At 34.8% G+C, this 6,605-nt stretch overlaps 1 non-coding gene across 1 annotated transcript; it reads left to right on the forward strand.

The window, feature by feature from the left end:
* The first annotated feature begins 896 nt into the window (after positions 1–896).
* Positions 897–1,020, forward strand: LOC121490247. Its single transcript, XR_005987569.1, has one exon. It is a non-coding gene; the product is annotated as a small nucleolar RNA SNORD22 (small nucleolar RNA).
* The last annotated feature ends 5,585 nt before the right edge of the window (positions 1,021–6,605 follow it).

The raw sequence follows: 6,605 nt of genomic DNA on the forward strand, positions 1-6,605 counted from the left end.
TATATGAGTTGACTTTCTCCTTAGTGAATGAATAAATGTGATACATTTTTAACACTCTTATATAAACTTAACTTTCATGAATAGGTATTCATTGGAATTATGTTTAAGTTTATAATAATGAATTAACAGGAGGAAATAGATGTAGAAGATCCAAAATACATGGACACATATCATATTGCATCTCCAATATTTTGAATTGTGAGTGTATATATGTGTAGTTAATGTGTGTGTATGTAGGTGTGTGTGCATGTGTGTGTGTATTTATACACATACCACTATATATATATTTATATATAAATATATTTAATATGTGTATGGAAAACATTCAATATGTATAGTGGGGACACTGGGAAAAGAGTTGTAAAAAAGTTTAGGTTTTTGAAAATTAAGAATACTGAGAGAAATTAATTAAAATATATGTTGTTTGTCAGGAGAAAAGCAAGAGTAAATACCTTAACTTAAATATAACTCAATATGCTTCAAGGCTTTGTGGATGCATGTAATGTGAAAAAACATGTGAAATTATGTTTTGTATACTTTAGATTTGTAGAGGTCTTATATTTGTAATTGGGTCAGTCAGTTGTGATTATTTTAGCTTATTGGTATATATGCCAGAGTTGATATAGTACAGATTATAATAGAATTAGTTTCTTTCAAACCTTATGGTTGAAATCCCAGTAGCCATTACCAGATATATACTGAGCTTTTAGACTGTTGATGAAGAAGCCATGTGTGTTGAACCATGGCAATGAGTGATAAATATGAAATATGGCAATAATTAATTTTAATTTTCTGAAAATTAATCTTTATTAAAATGACTAATGTATATATGTATGTATACATAAAAATGCATGTGCATAGTAATATATACTAGCTTTTGTCTAAATATTAAGAGGTCCCAGTGAAGAAACATTAAGGGACATAACTCCTGTCCTAGTTCCAGATCCTGTAAAGGTGAACCCAGTGGGGCTGACTGGGGAGAGGAGGAAAGTTTATTGAAAAAGGAACTGTCTGAGAGAACATAGAATTTCTAGACATGGAAAAGAGAGAACTAATCATTCGTTGAAAATCAGTTAACATTTTTTTTCATCTGAAGAACAAACAAGGCAAATATAATGGAATCCAATTCTCAGAGGACATCAAAAAGGAAATTTTAAAGGCATTTCTTATACAACCCAGCTATTCAAATTAGCTTATAGTCATTTCAGCCTTTCCAAATCAAGTTTTATTTTATTTCTTAAGGTTTAATTAATTAATTAATTAAGAAAGAGCATGCTAGTGAGTGGAGGGGCAGAAGGAGATGGTAAGAGGATCTCCAGCAGACTTCTCACTGAGCCTGGAGCCTGATGTGGGCTCAATTCCAGGACCCTGAGAATCATGACCTGAGCCAAAATCGACAGTCAGATGCCTAACTGACTGAGCCAGCCAGGTGTCTCCCCCAAGTTTTATTTTAACTTTCAAATAAAAAAAAGAACATATTGAAGGCATATGATGTAATACTTTTTTAACTGAGCCATTTTGGTGCTCCACAATGCTTTTATTTGAAATAAAAGATACCTTAAGTAAGATGGACATTGTAATAAGAGTTTTGTATTAAGTACACCTTGAACATATAATGTAAATATTATTCCATCTCTCCAACTCAACTCCCTATACACAGTCTATTTTTCCAGTTTGTCTCATACTTTTATGTTATCAGATTACCTCTGATACTATTCCAGGTTTGAATGCCTTTTCATAAAATAAGTTTTTTGAATTTGAACCTATCCATATCTCATGAAAATTAATGCCAAACACTCATTTTCTTCAAGTCACACACAATAACTGAATTTTCCAGTAATTTTTCACTTTTGCTGAAAAAGATACTAAAATCAAGGAGTTGGTTACTAATTTAGCTATCTTTTTGTATCTCATAATGAACTTAATGACACAAATTGCTTTAAATATGACTATGAAAAATCACTCTAGTGATGTAAATTGTGTGGAGGAGAATAGCTTCAGGTTAGAAAAATAATGATTTCTCATGACTTATGAGAAAGACAAAAGCAGTAATAAAATCTTAGAAGGAAAAATCACAGGCAGACAGGGGACTCTGATCAGTGAGGCATCCAGGTTGGTGTGGCTCATAAAGATGTTGCTCCATGGGGATTATTAATGACAATAATTCTTTGCTATAGCATATTGATTTCTAGCGTATCTATCCCTTGAGTCCTGCAGCGAGGGAGGGAAACAGTTTACATTATAATTGTCATGATGACAAATATAAATGAAAAAAATATTCTTAATAGCTTCTAGGGGGAATATCTCTTTTTACATGGTGATCACGAGTGTGCACTTTTTCTGTAACCTCAGCTCTTACTTATAACGGAAGGAAGGAAATAATGAACCCAATATAGCACTTGGTATGGACAGAGATCAATGAGGCTACCTCACATCCGGCAATATTGTCAGCGTAATACCTAAGAAAGACGCATGTTTTCAAATGCTAATTCTACAACTCAGCTGTTGGGCATAATGTCAAATACAAGTGGTCCAAGAAGTTGTGATCCAAAGAAAACTCTAGATAATGTATGTTATCATTAACCATACCTTGTCATTCTTCTGTCAGTAAAATGATTTTGTCAGGGATATCCGATTTCTAGGAGATTCCTTAACAAGAAATTCAAAAATTAATTTATATAGTACCCAAGTTGACACTAATATCATTAGTGAGCATATTTGACATATTAAATGAAACCAAAAATTTAACCAAATCAAGAAATCATGACTCACCATTTCAATGGTGGCTAATGTTGACTAAGAAGAAGAGAAAATCATTTCAATCAATATTTGGTTAATCTTCATTGTCTTTTTTTTTTTTTTACTTTATATTACTGTTATGGGAAAAATAAATTGTTAGGTTTCTTTATTGTTCATAAAATTCAAACTTAAAGCAAAGGCTAGTGAAGACACACAATCCTCATCTGACCCTGACACACAATTAGTGAGTAAATAAGAGGAAAGGATCCATAAATATTCCATCCCTGTCATATTGTCTTTCACTTGGTGGGAAAGCTATGAGATTAGACTCAAATATAGCTACAACTATACTTATTTATTCTCAGGTTGAGTTTGAAGAAGATGATGAGCAGAGGTGTGTCATTGTAGTGAAAATGACAGAGGGTTTAGGAATAAGATGGTGGGAAAAAGGGCAGTCCGGGTGGCTCAGCAGTTTAGCACCACCTTCAGCCCAGGGCGTGATTCTGGGGACCTGGAATCAAGTCTCATGTTGGGCTCCCTGCATGGAGCCTGCTTCTCCCTTTGCCTGTGTCTCTGCCTCTGTCTCTCATGAATAAATAAAATCTTTAAAAAAAGATGGTGGGAAAAAGGAGACTAACTAGTTATGAATCAGACAGTGTGAGATTAAGTCTTGCCTTCTTCTTATTGTTTAATTTGAGTGTTACTTAAAATACCTGAACTTCAATCTGACACACTCTAAATTAGAGAAAATAATGAGGCCAATAAATGTCTGCTTTATTGAATTGTGAGAAATAACTAAGAATGTAAAAATTAAGTACCTAATGTAGAGTGTGCCTTTCAGAAATGAGGAGGTTCTTTTGTGATTGTGGTTGGTTTTAATCTGTTATTGATAGAAAAACTGTAAGGTCCTTATTTTTTCAAGATGAATGAAATTGTACATGTCATAAAACCTGATTTTTGCTTTCCTCTTTTGTAAAATAATAATCACATCATCTGGTTAAAAATCATCATCTGACCTAAAAATCTTAATTTAAATGAGATTTTAACTTTAAAAGCTATATTGCTAGATATATTTATTTTTATCATTATTATTATGGTAAATGAACTATATGGTAAATATAGTCAACTAAATTCAAAGCAGTAATTCTTAAGTTCAACATCAGCTTCAGTGATTCATTCATTCATTCATTTACAAGATAGTTTTGAGCACCTACTCTGTGCTAGCATTGATCTATGTGCATTGATCCATTTATTTTATAATCCTAGTAGGAGAAAAAGAAACTAAGTTTGTGAATATATTCATAAACAAGATAATGTCAAGTAATTGTAAGTTCTTTTGAAGAAAATAAAATAATATAATGTAATATTGGAATGGGATAGTATGTTAGCTGGAAAAGATGACATTTAAGTTGAACTGAATGTTCAGAAGGAGCAGGTCATGCAAGCATTAGGTGAATATTTGTCTAAATAGAGGGATTAAGAGGTATATAACCCTAAATAAAATCAAGTTTGGCCCTTAAAAGGGCAGAGATCTGTTTATGTATTGTGAATGACTGCTTTTGCAGTGGTAGAGACCACATGATTCACAATACCTAAAATATTTACTATATGACTCTCCACAGAAAAACCTTGCAAATCCCTAATCTAGAACCAAAGCTTTCTGGAGTGACATAAGAAGTGTGCACTAAAAACAATACCTGCTTATCTGCTCATGGATTGTGGTTCAGGAATTAAGGCAAACATTGTTTGTTTCTTCTTTTCCACATGGCATGGGCTTAGATTATGCACTCAGATATATTCACTGATATTTGGGTGTATTTGGAAGATTCCAGAAAACTCTGCTCATTTATTCTTTGTTGTTTACTGCCTCAGTGTTTTTCCATAAGATCTCTCCTTTTCTTTCCCTTTCTTTCTACTTCTTCCTTCTTCTCTCTTCTCCCTTTCCCCAATCCCTTCCCCCCCCTCCCTCCCCCTCTTATCCCTTCTCACCTCTCACTGTCCTTATTTTCCTTCTCCTCTCCACACTCTCCTTTGTTCTCTTCTCTTACCTTTTCTCATCTGTCTCCTCTTCATTCCTCCCCTCTTTTCTCGTCTGGTCCTATGTGCCTCCACTATGGCTGTATTGACCATTTATTCCCCGCTCTCCCCCGCCACACACACATACACAAACAGATGGTGGTCTTAGGGTATTCACACTTCTTATATGCCAGTTGTTATAGGGAAGAGCTCTTTCATGATGAGTCAAAGTCAGAAGCTTCAGATTTTTAAGTCCTAGACTAGGTTGTCATACAGAATGACTTCTGACACTTTTTGTTGCTTAGAATAGATCCCAGGTCCTGGCCAGATCTAAGAGGAGAAGAAAAAGACTTGAATTCTTCATGGGGAAGTGGCAAGATCATACTGAGAAACACCATTTTTGATGAGAAATATTATTGTAAGAACCTTTAGAATCACAGTCTTACCAGAAGCGTACTTAGTGACATAATCAGCTTACATTCTGCATAGCTCATCATCCTCTCACATCGTGGTAACTAAAAGTTTATAGAAAGTTCACCAGGGATCCCTGGGTGGCGCAGTGGTTTAGCGCCTGCCTTTGGCCCAGGGCGCGATCCTGGAGACCCGGGATCGAATCCCACATCGGGCTCCCGGTGCATGGAGCCTGCTTCTCCCTCTGCCTGTGTCTCTGTCTCTGCCTCTCTCTCTCTCTATCATAAATAAATAAAAATTAGAAAAAAAAAAAAGTTCACCAGTGGGACGCATGGGTGGCTCTGCCTTTTGCTCAGGGTGTGATCCTAGAGACCCAGGATCGAATCCTACATTGGACTTCGTGCATGGAGCCTGCTTCTCCCTCTGCCTGTCTCTCTCTCTCTCTCTCTCTCTCTCTCTCTCTCTTTCATTCTCTGTCTCTTATGAATAAATAAATAAAATATTAAAACAAAGAAATAAAGTTCACCAGTCTGAGGAACACATTGGGAAGCACTGGCCTAGATTCCAGAACACTACCCAGAGCGTTCAGGCTTCTTTTGGTGATCTGAATGAGATATTGTAATATATTCACTTTATGTTGGATTATATATGTATACATAGAAATAATTATAGGAAGGAGTTTTTAAATAAATATGCAAAAAAATTGTATTTCTGAAATATAACTTACCCAAAAGAAATACAATAGAAAATTTGTCTTTATTCAATCAAATGCTGAATACTTCAAGGCATGAATATGGATTCATGAAAGCAATCCTTTTTCTCCTTATAAAAATATGCCTGTCCTTTCATATAATTTGGCCTAATTCTTACCAGATGATGTGAAATCTGACTAACAGAGGCTATTTTTCTGTACAAAGAAAGTGTCTTAAGCTTAGCAATAATTGCCAAAGGTACAGGTCATGATTTTTCAAATAATTCCAAGGCTCTCAACATCTGAGAAAATATATCCCATGAAGGGAAGGATTTTTGGTCATTATAACTTGAAAGTATGAAAATACATTGGGCTCTTAAAGTGATCAACTAGATGTTTTTCTGAATTTCTGTGTGATGTGGGAGGGTAAGAATTTTCCATTATTTTGTGGACTTCTCTGAGATCTCTTTTAAAGAAGTGATTCATAAATAAATATTTTTAAGTAAAAAAAAATAAGCTTGCTACAATTAAAATTATACTTGCTATTTTTAAAAATATTTTTATTTATTTTTTCATGAGAGCCATGGGGGGCGGGGAGCAGCAGAGATACAGGCAGAGGGAGAAGCAGGCTCCATACAGGGAGCTGGATGTGTGACTCAATCCTGGAACCCAAGGATCATACCCTGAGTCAAAGGCAGATGCTCAACCACTTAGCCACACAGGCATCCCAAAATTATACTTGTTATTA

The sequence above is a fragment of the Vulpes lagopus genome, chromosome 4 (genome assembly GCF_018345385.1).
Source record: "Vulpes lagopus strain Blue_001 chromosome 4, ASM1834538v1, whole genome shotgun sequence".
In the NCBI taxonomy this organism is placed as follows: Eukaryota; Metazoa; Chordata; class Mammalia; order Carnivora; family Canidae; genus Vulpes; species Vulpes lagopus.